Raw genomic sequence first — 14,091 nt, 5'->3', positions numbered from 1 at the left:
TAATCAAATGGTTTTCTCCCAAGCTAGAGTGGAACTGCGATTCTCTCTTTTGTCAAAAGGTGGCACTGTTACCTCTTAGTATGATAGATTACCAGTTAATTCAGGTTATGACTGAATGTGCTTTCTCAGCCAAATCAGCAGGCGTTTCTTTGGCCGCTGAGGCTGCTGGGATAAACTATTTAGAGAGAGTCAGGTTATCAATGTTCTTTCCACCCGGGCTGCGGCCTGGGTGGGTGTGTGTGTAGAGCAGCAACAGAGGTTAGGCCTGAGGCATAAACACATGTAAAGGGGCTTGGTCCAAAGGGAGCCTGATCATTGCCAAGAGGAATAGGAGAAGATGTTGCCAGAGGGCCAACCACTCTTGTTGCCGGAGGCAGCTGTCAAAGGGATGGAGTTCTGACGGTGTGCCAGAGCAGACTTTTCATCAGCTGGGGACTGAAGTGTTGGGAAAGCTTCAGGAGAGAACTCATCCAAGACGTACAGTGGGTAGCTGTGAGAAAGCTTGAGGGATCCAGCGGATAGCTGTGAGTCCGAGGAACCCAGTGGGTAGCGGTAGATTAAGCGGTAAATTAATTTGGGACAAATGTCCTAATGGCGGGAATGTCCCGCGAAAATTCGGGGCAGTTGGCAACTATGGAATCTACAGTGGGATACTGCAAGTGAAGTTGTTGCTATAGGAGACAGCAGTTGCTACAACATACAGATTGCTGCATTCAGCTTAAAGGCCCTTTTTCTGTATTGCTGTCTGCCTAGTTCTATTTTTGTCCAAGGAGTCTGTCATTTTGATATTGCCTAAGGGTGTCCTGTGCCCTACCCCTCTCTCCCACCGTTCCTTTGTTCATTTTTAAAAGTGACTGGCACCAATTTTTCCACCTTGCACAACACCCACCATGCTTATTAACCTGCACCCCGAGGAGGAATGCCAGCTCTCCCTGACTCTGGGGGTCAACACCAGGCCTCTGAAGGTCGGACAGACAGCTACATATATCACAGCATGTTATGATATAAGAATCAAAGGACAGGAAGGGAAATTAGGGATTTTTGCGGTGCTAATTAACAAAATACAATTAATTGAAGTACAAAGTCAGTAGTACAAAAATTTATTAAGTTTGAGCTTAAAATCAGTAGCAATATATGCTTAAAAGATTCAGAATAATGCAATACAGTGGTTGTTCTCGTCAAGCACACATAGTCCCGACATGTTTCGCATTAGATTGCTTCTTCAGGGGATGTGTGAAAGTTTGAACAAGATCTAAACCGAAAATACAAAGTACAAAATAATAATGAAGTATGTCACAACATTCGTAAATGCAGAAATAGAGAGGAAGGGGAAAGGGGGAGGGGAAACAACAAACACACACACATCAAACCCACCTTTAACCACTACGTTGGTGGTAAAGTAGTGGGATTGTCCACCTCGGGGGTTAACCACAGCAGTGCTGAATCGCAGGGGGCTAAAAAGCCAACCCAAGAAAACTGATAAAAAAAGGGAATATATAGTAAGACCAAATTTGAAATTTCGGGATGATTTAAAGTTCTTTGAGTACCTAGCTTAATTTCAAGGTTGCTAAAATAAAACAGCCTTTTGGGGGTGAAGGACCCTCTAAAGTATAAAAATTGAGAAAAAATAATACAAGGATGTATTTTGGTTTCAAATGTATTACTTACGTAGGTTGGATAATTGTAAGCAGTGGGGACGCTCGCATTTTGAGAAGAAATCTTTTTGAACAATCAGGGAGACACACCTGCATAGAAATACCAGCTGGGTGGCCAATCAAAGAAAAACAAAAAACAAAACGAAGATAAGAAAAATCAAAATTAAAAAATAAATAAAAAAAAAAAAAAAAAAAAAAAAAAAAAGTATCTCAAAAGAGTGGTGTGCACATCATAAACTGAATGTTGTATTATTTGAAATTTGTCTGTATTGATTTGTTTTGAGTATAAAAATACATTATGTATATGTCTATATGTTTATGATATTATTATGTTTTGTTATGTGCAGTTTTTAGAGAATTATTTTTTTGTCCTTCCCTTTTTAGGATTTCCCACCCGAATGGTCCACCTCTACGGTTTCCCCATCAGTGCTGTTCGCACGGACACCCGGGGGCACAGGCGCCTTGTGTGCCATTGCCCCTTTTCAGCGCTGCGACGCTCCCCCTACATTGGTCGGAAGGATTGGCTATTTCTTCTGCCATTCTGTTCCGACCCTCTTTTCCATCGTTTTTTGCCTCTACGCCTGACCGGGCGGTCAGATTGATGGCCGCGTTCGTTTATGCCTTCGCTTTCTACGATGGCATCGATCGTTCCCCTCTTTCCTCCGCCCACATGCCTGAGGCATTATGGGGCTTGTAGGCCTATTCAGTCTCGTCCCATTGGTGAGCATGCGCAATAGCGCTCCTTTTGTCCGCATCAGGCCGACTACGTCAGACGCCGGCTTGATGGCGGGGCATATAAAAAGCCTTCGTAATATCGTCATTCCGTTGCGGGTTGCAGCCAAGGGTGACGCTTGATCGTTCAGACTCTGTACTTTTCGGTAAGCTTATTGTTATATTCTTAAACATTTATTCGATCGGTCTTTTTTTTCATTTGAAAACGTTCACGTATCTCTCTGCTGGTGTTTCAACCCTTTGGACCTAGGCTACTGTCTATGTCCCTTTTTATATGCTTGCATTAACTCCCTGGCTTTGAATTCTATGTATCTCAAAAGAGTGGTGTGCACATCATAAACTGAATGTTATACAGACACCAACCCTCAGGCATATAGATATACCCAGAGAGTTAAACATTCACATCCCAAGGCATAGAATTCAAAGCCAGGGAGTTAATGCAAGCATATAAAAAGGGACATAGACAGTAGCCTAGGTCCAAAGGGTTGAAACACCAGCAGAGAGATACGTGAACGTTTTCAAATGAAAAAAAAGACCGATCGAATAAATGTTTAAGAATATAACAATAAGCTTACCGAAAAGTACAGAGTCTGAACGATCAAGCGTCACCCTTGGCTGCAACCCGCAACGGAATGACGATATTACGAAGGCTTTTTATATGCCCCGCCATCAAGCCGGCGTCTGACGTAGTCGGCCTGATGCGGACAAAAGGAGCGCTATTGCGCATGCTCACCAATGGGACGAGACTGAATAGGCCTACAAGCCCCATAATGCCTCAGGCATGTGGGCGGAGGAAAGAGGGGAACGATCGATGCCATCGTAGAAAGCGAAGGCATAAACGAACGCGGCCATCAATCTGACCGCCCGGTCAGGCGTAGAGGCAAAAAACGATGGAAAAGAGGGTCGGAACAGAATGGCAGAAGAAATAGCCAATCCTTCCGACCAATGTAGGGGGAGCGTCGCAGCGCTGAAAAGGGGCAATGGCACACAAGGCGCCTGTGCCCCCGGGTGTCCGTGCGAACAGCACTGATGGGGAAACCGTAGAGGTGGACCATTCGGGTGGGAAATCCTAAAAAGGGAAGGACAAAAAAATAATTCTCTAAAAACTGCACATAACAAAACATAATAATATCATAAACATATAGACATATACATAATGTATTTTTATACTCAAAACAAATCAATACAGACAAATTTCAAATAATACAACATTCAGTTTATGATGTGCACACCACTCTTTTGAGATACTTTTTTTTATTTTATTTTTTTTTATTTTTTTTTTTATTTTGATTTTTCTTATCTTCGTTTTGTTTTTTGTTTTTCTTTGATTGGCCACCCAGCTGGTATTTCTATGCAGGTGTGTCTCCCTGATTGTTCAAAAAGATTTCTTCTCAAAATGCGAGCGTCCCCACTGCTTACAATTATCCAACCTACGTAAGTAATACATTTGAAACCAAAATACATCCTTGTATTATTTTTTCTCAATTTTTATACTTTAGAGGGTCCTTCACCCCCAAAAGGCTGTTTTATTTTAGCAACCTTGAAATTAAGCTAGGTACTCAAAGAACTTTAAATCATCCCGAAATTTCAAATTTGGTCTTACTATATATTCCCTTTTTTTATCAGTTTTCTTGGGTTGGCTTTTTAGCCCCCTGCGATTCAGCACTGCTGTGGTTAACCCCCGAGGTGGACAATCCCACTACTTTACCACCAACGTAGTGGTTAAAGGTGGGTTTGATGTGTGTGTGTTTGTTGTTTCCCCTCCCCCTTTCCCCTTCCTCTCTATTTCTGCATTTACGAATGTTGTGACATACTTCATTATTATTTTGTACTTTGTATTTTCGGTTTAGATCTTGTTCAAACTTTCACACATCCCCTGAAGAAGCAATCTAATGCGAAACATGTCGGGACTATGTGTGCTTGACGAGAACAACCACTGTATTGCATTATTCTGAATCTTTTAAGCATATATTGCTACTGATTTTAAGCTCAAACTTAATAAATTTTTGTACTACTGACTTTGTACTTCAATTAATTGTATTTTGTTAATTAGCACCGCAAAAATCCCTAATTTCCCTTCCTGTCCTTTGATTCATGTTTCAAACTTTCAGGGATGAGGTGCCATCTTTGTTAGGTGTTGCTTGAGGTTGAACCATCAAAATTATTCCAATGTTATGATATAACTGTGGGTGGTGACTGTCCAATCTAACCATGTAGGAAATGGCAGGCAGCTTTTAAATCTCAAAGTAAATAGTACCTGATAAGGGATCTGCAGCAATATAAAAAAATATCGTTATCAGATCTTTTGTGTAAATATAGAGGAATGATATCTATTTTATCCTGACATTTTCATAGTGTTAGTTTAAATGTACCTTAACCACTTAAGGACCGAGCCTCTCTTTCTGAGATTGGTTGTTTAAGTTAAAAACTTTTTCTTGCTAGAAAATTACTTAGAAGGCGGTCATTGCAATACTTTGTCACACCGTAATTGCGTAGCGGTATAACAAGCGCACTTTTTTTGGAAACGATACACTTTTTTGAATAAAAAAAATAAAAAAATGAGATAGTAAAGTTAGTCCAATTTTTTTTTTATTGTGAAAGAATGTTACACTGAGTAAATTGATATCCAATATGTTACGCTTCAAAATTGCGCCCGTTCGTGGAAGGACGACAAACTTTCACCCTTAAAAATTTCCATAGCTGACATTTAAAAAAAATTCTACAGGTTGCAAATTTTGAGTTAGAGGGGTCTAGGGCTAGGATTATTGCTCTTGCTCTACTAATCACTGTTTTCAAATGCGGGCACTACTCACGTATTTTTTTTCTTCTTTATTTTACCTTTTATTTTTACACTTTTCTTGGTGTCACTTTTATGCCTATTACAAGGAATGTAAACATCCATTGTAATAGGAAAAAAAGCTTGACAGAACCTCTTAAATATGAGATCTGATGTCAAAGAGACCTCAGATCTCATATTTACACTAAAATGCAATAATAATAATAATAAAAAAAAAAAAAAAAAAAAAAAATTGTCATTTGAAAAAAAATAAATAAAAAATGGCCCTTTAAGAGCTATGGGCAGAAGTGACTTCTGCCCTGCAATTATATGGAGACAGGTGGGGGCCATCTTCCCCTCACTCGTCTCCTTGTCAAGCCAGGAGAAGGATCCGATCGCCTCTGCCACTACCGATGGCTTTGGTAAGCGGCAGAGTGCACCGGAGCGCAGCGGGGGCCCCCCTCCCGCCGCTGATAAAAGTGATCTTGACCCGTCTGCCAGTTTTTGTTCTTGGGGAGTCGAAGGGAAAAATGATCAGGTAACCTGGTGAGACTACCTTGGAGAAGTGCAGGTGCGTTTCGCCGGCTTGGGACACATCCCCGGGTCTGTGGAAACCAAAGTAACTTAGGAACACAGCCGCCTTGAAGACAAGGCTGGGACCTGACCTAAAAGGGTGAAAGAGACAACAAATTCACTAGCCCACAGAAGATCTGGCTGGAAATAGGCATGCGTGTCAACAGTGCCTGTCCCTGACTTTTCTGGATACCTTTAAAAATGGCTTTGATGGGATGAGCTGCAAAAACGGACGGTCTGTCAGGATTGTGAAGTGAGAAGAAATGCTGAATACTTGAAAGGTACAACTTGATGGTATTAAATGAAAGATAACTTGCCATGACAATAAGCCACAAAAGCCATCATGTACTTGGCATGCCCAACCCCATTGCAAGGATAGATGGATGTAAAACTACAAAAACACCTCCACGCTGTTTTGTATGCCCCGAGAGTGTTCCTTGACAGGGACGCATTCACCAGGTCGGTAGCCTGCACCCTGAGTGTCTTTAATCCAATGTTAGCAGGAACAAAAGTGGAACCGGCTTGCCTATCAGATCTGCTTCTGGATGATGTAGGAAGAAACGTTGAAAATCCAAAAAATGAGATAAGGCATTTGCAGCCACATTATTGACACCACTTAGAAACTCACCCTCAAAATGAAAATTGTACAAGAGGCCCAACCATGTCAACCTGCGCATGAAGGACATTATCAGGAGAGACCCGGATCTACCTTTATTAACCACTTTCGGACATGCCGATATACGTCGGCAATTTGAAGAGTGATGATCTTTTTTATGGAGCAGCTAGCCGCTATTACCCCGGTATCCTCTTCAGGGAGCAGTCCGGTTCCCCATAAAAGTGTTCTCTGCGGTGGATCGGCAGCAAGAGAGGGCTCTCCCCGCTCACCAGAGTCGTCGCTAGTGGCTGAGGTGATTGGGTCCTCTTCCTGGCTTGGTATGGAGACAAGTGAGGGAAAGATGGCTCCCATCCGTCTCCATACCATTGCAGGGCGGAAGCAGTGTCAAAATGTCACTTCCACTCATAGCTCTTAAAGCAACATTTTTTTTTTTTTTAAATTAAATTTTTATTATTGCATTTTAGTGTAAATATGAGATCCGAGGGCTTTTTGACCCCCAGAGCTCATAAATAAGGGGTCCTGTCATGCTTTTTCTCTATTATAAAGGGATGTTTACATTCCTTGTAATAGGAATAAAAGGGACACTTTTTTTTTTTTAAAGAACAGTGTAAAAATAAAAAGGTAAAATAAATAAGAAAAAAAAAATTGGATTTTTATAACAGCTTGTCTGTAAAATCTTTTTCTTGGGGTACATCATGGGACACAGAGCCTAAGTAATAACTTAATGGGTATATATATAGGTACCCTTCAGGTGATGAACACTGGTATACCCAATCCAGGAAGTTCACTCCTTATATAACCTCCTCCTTCCTGAAGCACATCAGTTTTTGTAGCAAAGCAATATACTTACACCCCATAAAAAAGAGGGACGGAACCTCTGTGTCCCATGATGTACTCCAAGAAAAGGATTTTACAGGCAAGCTGTTATAAAAATCCTATTTTCTTTATCGTACATCATGGGACACAGAGCCTAAGTAATAACTTAATGGGTTGTCCCATGGCAATGCTATTTGAGGGGAGGGAAAGACAACCCGTAAGTCACCCCCATACTTGAGGGCTTATACTTCTGCCTGCAGCACACTGCGCCAAAGGCAATATCCTCATACCTCCTTACATCCACCTGATAACATTTTTGTGAATGTATGTACTGAAGACCAAGTTGCGGCCTTGCAGATCCGAGCCATGGAGGCCTGGGGACGCACTGCCCAAGAAGTACTAACCGAGCTGGTAGAGTTTGTTTTGACTTGAAAAGGAGGAATCTTTCCCCTCAAATCATAAGTCTGAATTATAACTTGCCAATCCCCTTAGCGACAGTGGATTTCAAGGCTGCCTGTCCTTTCTTAGGACCCTCTGGCAGATAAAGACATCAGTCTTTAGAGTCTGAGCAGTTGTCTTTAAATAGATTTTCACTGCTCTTACCACATCAAGACAATGTAGTGACATCTCTTCCCTGGAACATGGTTTTGGAAAAAAACGATGGCAGAAGAATATCTTGGTTCAGGTGAATTCCTCAAACCACGTTTGATATAAAGTCTGGACGAGGGCGCAACACCACTCTGTCCTCATGAATAATCAAGTATGGTTCTTTACAAGAAAGATCAGCCAATTCCGAAACCCTCCTTGCTAAGGATATAGCAACCAGGAACACCAGCTTCCTTGTCAGGAGAACTAAGGGAATATGCTGTATCGGGTTCAAATGGCTGTTTTTGTAACATTGACAAAACGAAGTTCAAGTCCCAAGGGCTCAAGAGTGATTTAACTGGCAGATTAATCTGCATCAACCCTTGCACAGAATGCGTAGCAAACGGTCTTTGAAATAATATTGAGAAGCCTGAGACTTGGCCCTTAATAGTATTCAAGGCCAACTTCATCTCTACCCCTAATTGTAGAAAGGCAAGAATCCTGCCTATGATATATATCAAAGGGTACCAACCCTTGGATTCACACCAGGAAGCCCTCCAGACTCTGTAATATATAGTTCTGGAAGCTGGCTTCCTTGCATTAAAGATGGAGATAACGGACTCGGAAAGCCCACGTTTCTTTAGAATGCGGGTTTGAATAACCAAGCCATTTAATTTAGCATTCGTAAAGTAGGATGGAATATTAGCCCCTGTGACAGCAGGTCTGGCCATAGTGGAAGGGACCATGGATCCTCCACTACCATCTTTACGATTTCTGCATACCATGACCTTCTGGGCCATGCTGGTGCTACCAAAATTACAACTGAATAGGGGGGGAATGCATAGATCAGCGAGAACTGATCCCATGGGGTCACCAATGCATCTGTTCTGCATGCGAGCGGATCCTGAACACAAAGTTGACCAACTTCATGTTGAATCTGGACACTAGAAGAAGATCTGCGTCCGGAGTCCCCCATCTTTGGCAAAAGGGCCGAAAAATGTCGGGGTGAAGAGACCATTCCCCGGGGAATAATTGCTGGCACTCAAGTAGTCCACCTGCCAATTCTCTACTCCCAGAATGAAGACTACTGATAGGCACGGAACATTCCTTTCTGCCCAAGATAGAATATGGTTCACCTCTCTCTGCATTTAGAGACTCTTGGTGCCCCCTAGGTGATTGATCTAGGCCACAGCTGTGGTATTGTCGGATTGGATCCTGACAGGACAATCCCTTAACCTGGAAGTACAGGGCACTTCAGAGCCAGACGCACAGCCCAAATCTCTAGGATGGGGATGGGCAAGGCTCTTTCGGTTCTTGACCACTGTCCCTGGACAGTAGTCTTCTCTAGTACTGTGCCCCAGCCTGAAAGGCTGGCCTCGGTCGTTGCCACTTTCTAGATAACTGGTCTGAAGTATTTTCCTTTCAGCAGATTCTGGTTTAGTAACCAACTGAGGCTTTGGAACACCCTTGGGGACAGCTGCATTGGCAAGTCCAAAGCTTGGATTGTTTTGTTCCAAGCAGACAGGATACTGTTTTGCAACAGTCTTAAATGGAAATGGGCATAGGGAACTGCTTTGAACAAAGCCACCATCTTTCCTAACAACCTCATGCAAAGGCAAATGGAGGGATCTCTTTTCAACCTGACCATCTGCACCAGCTGTTGTATGGAGTTGATTTTTGCTGGAGGCAAGAACACCTTTTTCTGGGCTGTGTCTATGATCAGGCCCAAATACTCCAGCTTTTTTAGCGGTTTTAAGGAAGACTTCTCTAGAATCCAACCCAGACTTTGCAGGTAACTGGTTGTAATGCGTACATTTTGCTCCAAACGAGCCACCGACTGGTCTATTAGCAATAGATTGTCTAGGTACGCCAAGGCTGTTCTGCCCTGTGCCCTTAACCTGGCTAGAGGAAAGGAGCAGATCTTCAGGAACGGATTTCGATTCTTTAGATCTAGAATGGGTCTGACATCCCCATTTGGTTTTGGTACCGTAAAAAGGTTTGAATAAAACCCCAAACCTTGCTCTTCTGTGGGGATCTGTATGATAAATGGTCTAATGCTTGAAACAGAGTTTGCCTTTTCCCTGGATCTTTGGGAACATTTGATCTCAGAAAACGAGAAGGTGAAAACTCACAAAATTCTAGTTTGTATCCTAGAGACACCATGGAGATGACCCATCTGTTCTGAATTTCCTCTTGCCAGTATTGCAGAAGTCTTCCCCCCATTCATGTGAGCGGGGGGGGGGGGGGCGACTCTTGATAATGATGCTTTAGTATTCTACTTTGCAGATTTCCGGCCTTAGGTCTTCTTTTGTGCCTGGGCCTGACCCTGAGGTTTTCTTCTAGAGTCTGACGGCGGAGGCCGTCACCACTGCCTAGAGGTGGATGCCCCTGGCACAGGAGAAAAAGTCAGTTTAAATGAAGGACGTTTATACTTTCTTTTGACTGTCAAAAGAGTACTCTTCCCACTAGAAATCATTTGGATGTATTTATCCAAATCATCCCCAAATAGTCGATCCCCATGCAAAATGAAACTAGTCAGAAGCTTTTTGCAAGGTGCTTCGGCGGACCAATTTTTTAACCAAAGGATCCTGCACATGTGTTCTAGCACAAGCGCAAGGTGGGAGGCTGGGTGAATAGCGTCTTTCATAGCATCTATGGCAAAACATAATGCCTTTGGTAGTTCGGCCAACTCACGGGCCTGTTGTGCAGAGACCTCCTTAAGGGCCTCTCTGAACTGGTCCTTTAGGGACTGACAGATGCCTATTGCAGCGACTGCAGGCTATAACGGCCCCTGCCAAGGAAAAAAAGATTTTTAACAAGAATTCCAACTTTTTATCTGTTGGATAATTTGTGCATTGTCTACTGAACAAGTTAAACTTTTATTCACACTGGAAATCGCAGGGTCAACTGCTGGTACATTCCATCTTTTGGTGAATTTCTCCTCCATGGGATAGAGAACTGAGAATCTCTTTGGAGGGAGAAAGTGCTTATTCAAGAGATTCCATTCAACATAAATCAGCTTTTCTCATAATGCATGGATTGGAAACGCATTAAAAAAGGCTGTAAAGCAACTCTTCCACATAGACAAAACTGATAAACAACGTTTTCTAACTCTTCTATGCCCTACTTGGGCACAAATTGCAGACGACCCGATTGCTGCTATCTCGACAGGAGCGGGGAACTCTGTCATGGAGCCAGGTAAACATTCCATGCTCTTTCATTACAGAAGGATTTGGGATCTGGCATCCACTAAACTGAATGTGGCATCGCCAAATGATTATACCCCACTTTGGCATAATAAACATTTGCCGGAACTTCAAAAGCTCCAGGGTATACAGCTATGGGTATCGAGGGGAATATACTACCTACACCACCTAATTCACCAGGGTGTTCTTAAAACGTTTTGGGCACTGCAGGAGGAATTTGATGTTCCAAACACTATGTTATTTCAATACCTACAGGTTCAGCATGCACTTAGAGCACAATTTCCGCAGTCCGTGAATAATACTCTTAAAAAAATATATATAAATCAACTAATTTCCACTGAGTGTAACATAAATACCATAAAATAAATCAATATCGATAATTCAAAAATTCTCGTGTATATAATACATGTGCAACAATTAGTGAGCAAAAATCCGTAAAGAAAAAATTAAACACCTAAAATGATCCACATAAATAATCCAAAACATGTAAAATTACATATATAAAATTAAGTGTAAAAATGGTGAAGAGAAAATACGTGAAAAAATAAAAAATTGATCAAACAATCAATATATACACGTGATAGTCCATAATTAACGTGCACTAATAACTGATGCCATTGCAAAATATATAAATAAAGTTCATGCAAAAAGATGTGCAAAGATGATTCCCACGGGTGACAAATCACTGCAAACTTCAGTGCATTACATGGGTGCACCACCTATTTCCCCCAGCCTCTCACCTCCAATAACTGGTAAACAGGCACATTTTTGGTAGCGCCGCATTTTTTACTTATTTATATTCATTTTTGGTGTAGAGATCACTTTTTTATGCTGGCTGCTTCCTTGATACACTATTTCTTTCCTTATGAGATTTTAGGTGGAGCGCACTAGTTTTTTCCTATATATTAATTTCCGCAGTCGTTGCCCCGGCCTGCTCCCAATCCTATTGTCGCCATAGTGAAGGATACTGATCCCAAAAAGCTAATCTCGTGCTTCTATGGTATGCTTACGGGCCCCGTCTCGGCGAGACTAGCGTATGCTCTCAAGTCCCGCTGGGAGGGCGATGTGGGTGCTCTGACAGACGAGGAATGGGAGGAGGCTCTGGAAACGTGTAAGTTGGTGTCCCCTAGGCTACAGGACAGGCTTTCTCAGATCTACATTGTACATAAAGCATACCTCACTCCCCTCAGGACTGCTAAATATAACGCGAATCAATCTACACTCTGCTCAATGTGTTTACTTGAGACTGGGACGTTTTTCCATCTTATCTGGGCTTGCCCCAAACTGCAGGAACTCTGGAAGCAAGTAGTGTCATTTCTACATGATGTCATGGGCTCCCCTTTGGCCCTCGACCCCAAACCCTGTCTACTAGGGATATTTCCTGACGTATTGGATAAAACTACTAGCACTTTCTTACAGGAAACTTTGTTTTCTGTTCGAAAGGTGATAGCTAGACAGTGGATGAGGCCCCTTCCACCCCGAGTTGAGGACTGGAAGCGGGAAGTTAATTTTACTCTCCCATACAAAAAATGTTTGTATAAAAACAGGGGTTGTCCAGCTAAATACCACAGAATCTGGGATAAATGGTTGCAGGAGGTTGCCACGTGTGATGAGGGAATATGATGTTCTGTTACGGTGAATAACATGTCACTATTGGGCCCTTTTGTTCTTTGTCTATGATGTATGGTGACTACTGGTTTGGAGAAATGTGTTTTCTTTACTGTTATGGTTATGATGCAACACCTCTTTAATGTTTAATATGTACCTTTGTGACTGTACTCTTGCAATAATGTTCAATAAATATTACCTGTTTGAATGGAAAAAAAAAAAAGGCTGTAAAGGTTTTAAAGAGAACAAGGAAGAAACCGAACTTTCAGCTGACACTGTTAGGTGTAGCATGAAAGTGGAAAGAAACCATCTCCGTAAGAGTTTGTACCAGCAATCTCTCAGATTGCGAGGCTGAAAAAAGGTTCATCAACTGTTGTTTCCTCCGCAGAGAAATAATCTGCTTGTTTTTCCTCGTGATCGCCTGAGGGTAATACCCCATCCCACTGTACCCACTGTTCCCTTGGTAAAGGATTTGAGGTGGGGAAGGGGGATCTAGCATGCTTCCTATCCATTTGGATGGAGGATGCTATTAAAGCTGCTAATCTTCCTTCTAGGCCCTGCAGGACAGCAGAAAATACATCTTCAGTCACGTATACAGGGGCTGAAGTATGAGAAGCAGTTGCACCACCAATTGATTCCAATGACTCACCCTGACTAGATATCTGGTATCTCCGGAGATGATAACAGTGTGCAGGCATGACTGGAGTTCCCAGCACCTGAGGGTGGAATTTTTGGTACCTTTGTGGTAACTCTGGAAGCCATAGTGCTAAGCACAAAAACAGAGGCATTCTAGTAAAATGTACTACTTGCTGAGCAATAGTCTAGCAAAAATATGCCACCATAAAGATCAGCTTGATGCCGAGTATTAATGTATTTCCTGTACTGGAAATGCCTGTACACCTCCCTTAAGTGCCCCAGCACTCCTGTGTGACAGACTTCTTCTCTTCAGTTGCTCCGATAGAGATCGTCTGAAAGTGTCCGTTTTATAACAAAACTTCAGGTGTGATTGGCATCCTCAGCTGTGCGCCATGTGCACGCTACGTCCCGCACACGGCACCACCTGCCTTAAGTCGCACCCTTTCCAGTGCCCGCCCTCTTCCTTGCTTAAAAAAAAAAAAAAAAAAAAAAAAAAAAAACCCTTAGTCCACGCACATGAATGGCACAGCATTTGGGTCTGCAGACCCGATGGAGGAGGCTGCGATCTCCGTCTGGCGCTTGCCAGACTTTCTATATGTACAAGGTTTAGGTGCAACAAGGTTTTTTAAAAGGCAGCTGACATGCTAAATGCATGGGGCTTATTTTTCTGGTAACACTTTAGTTTAACAGGAGCCATTGTACATAACAATAAGCTTGCCCCCAGCCTCTTAGTTCCCGGGGGGGGGGGGGGGGGACATCTTTTGTTCAATTAAGAACTCTCTCCTGCTGCTGGGACACAGGCTGTTTATAGCTGGACACAGAGCAGCTGAGAAGCAACGTACCAAGGTATGTGTATATTTACTCCCTCTAGTGGAGATTTAGGCATTA

The 14,091-nt window shown here is 42.5% G+C and overlaps 3 long non-coding RNA genes across 3 annotated transcripts in view; 1 reads left to right on the top strand and 2 right to left on the bottom strand.

The window, feature by feature from the left end:
- Positions 1-14,091, bottom strand: part of LOC143934931 (uncharacterized) — a 164,329-nt gene that overhangs the window by 75,210 nt on the left and 75,028 nt on the right. The gene's annotated exons all lie outside the window — the stretch shown is intronic.
- LOC143934930 (uncharacterized) lies at positions 1,085-1,687 on the bottom strand. Its single transcript, XR_013263435.1, has 2 exons — positions 1,375-1,687; positions 1,085-1,252 (listed from the first exon to the last, which is right to left on the bottom strand). It is a non-coding gene; the product is annotated as an uncharacterized LOC143934930 (long non-coding RNA).
- LOC143934929 (uncharacterized) lies at positions 3,803-4,405 on the top strand. Its single transcript, XR_013263434.1, has 2 exons — positions 3,803-4,115; positions 4,238-4,405. It is a non-coding gene; the product is annotated as an uncharacterized LOC143934929 (long non-coding RNA).

This window comes from Lithobates pipiens, unplaced genomic scaffold (genome assembly GCF_037356315.1).
Source record: "Lithobates pipiens isolate NorthernLeopardFrog02 unplaced genomic scaffold, aLitPip1_a1.2 Scaffold_28, whole genome shotgun sequence".
Classification (NCBI taxonomy): domain Eukaryota; kingdom Metazoa; phylum Chordata; class Amphibia; order Anura; family Ranidae; genus Lithobates; species Lithobates pipiens.
This window is presented reverse-complemented; position numbering and strand designations above follow the sequence as displayed.